Here is a 1,366-nt window from a genome sequence, read left to right as displayed (position 1 = left end):
TTACCTTTTATATGGCTTGTGTGTCCCTCCCCAAAAGTATACCCATATCTGCCTCCTCTAAGTATGTATATTATTAACCTTTGTATAAATCATTTCTGTGTTTTTCTTTATAGTTTTTCCATCTCTGTATTATTTAATATATACTCTTGACTTGTGCCTATTCATATAAATGGAGTCATACTGCTTATAGATTTCAGTGACTGGCTTTCTATGCTCAACATTATGGTCTAAAGTTTCATCCATGTTGTTTCTTATAGTTGAAATTAATTAACTGATTTTTTATTGACTAGTAAACCACTCCATGGATATGCCAAAGTTCTTTTTTGCTCTCTCTCATCTTCCCTCCCTCCCTTCCTTCCTCCCTCCCTCCCTCCCTCCCTCCCTTCCTTCCTTCCTTCCACTCTGTCTCTCTCTCCCTCCCTCCCTCCCTCTCTCCCTCGTCTCTCTCTTTCTTTCTTTCTCTTTTGAGATGCAACAGAGGGAGATCACCAAGATGCTGCCCACAGCCTACATTCACTGAGAGCAGCTCCTAGACACTGGATTCGTGCCAGCCTGAAGCCTGCCCCTCAGGCTGAATCTCCAAGACAAGCAAAGTGGCCTCCTTCACAGAAAGACTGAGCAGTATGTTCCAGTCAACTGACTGTGCAGTGCCCTGGGTGTGGGAGCCTACCAAGTACTCTCTCTCTGTTTTCCACAGTCCCTTGGGACCCAGAAATGCCAGCCCCTCAGTCACCAGAGCCAGGTGATCAAGGAGCATCTCCTGAGCAGGAACAGCAAGAAACAGGGCACCAGACAGAAAAATCAGGATACCTGATGCATATGAAGCTCCCTTCCAGGAGACACTGGCACTCTGGAAGATGGCAAAGGGTGAGCTTGTAGATGGCTCCTGCTCTCTGTGGTCTCTGCAAAGGATTACAGTCAGCCCCTAGATGAGTGTTTAATTAGAAGCCTGCCCCTCAGGCCACAGCCATGATAATTAGCTAATGGCCTCCCTCACAGAAAGACCAAACTCTTGTTCTGTTTCCTCTTATTGTGCCCTGGGGGTGGCAGCTATTTAATAAATCTTTCTCTATTGGTTACAATCCTGTGGGACCCACAAGCATAAGCCCCACTGGCCACCAGAGCCAGGTGATGTAGAGGTGACCTGTGGCACAAAAATCAGGGCACCAGGCAGAGGTATGAACTCCGTTTGGGTGACTCCAATTATTTCTTTCTTTTACTATTGATGAACAGTTGTTATTTTCAGTTTTGTTCTGTTCTGGTTTTGCTATTAAAATTTTTGCTATGAAAATTCTTACATCTTCTGGTTCATGTTTTTTTTTTTTTTTTTTTTTTTTTTTTTTTGCGGTACGCGGGCCTCTCACTG

This window comes from Physeter macrocephalus, chromosome 10 (assembly GCF_002837175.3).
Source record: "Physeter macrocephalus isolate SW-GA chromosome 10, ASM283717v5, whole genome shotgun sequence".
In the NCBI taxonomy this organism is placed as follows: Eukaryota; Metazoa; Chordata; class Mammalia; order Artiodactyla; family Physeteridae; genus Physeter; species Physeter macrocephalus.
Note: the sequence above shows the minus strand (reverse complement) of the source record.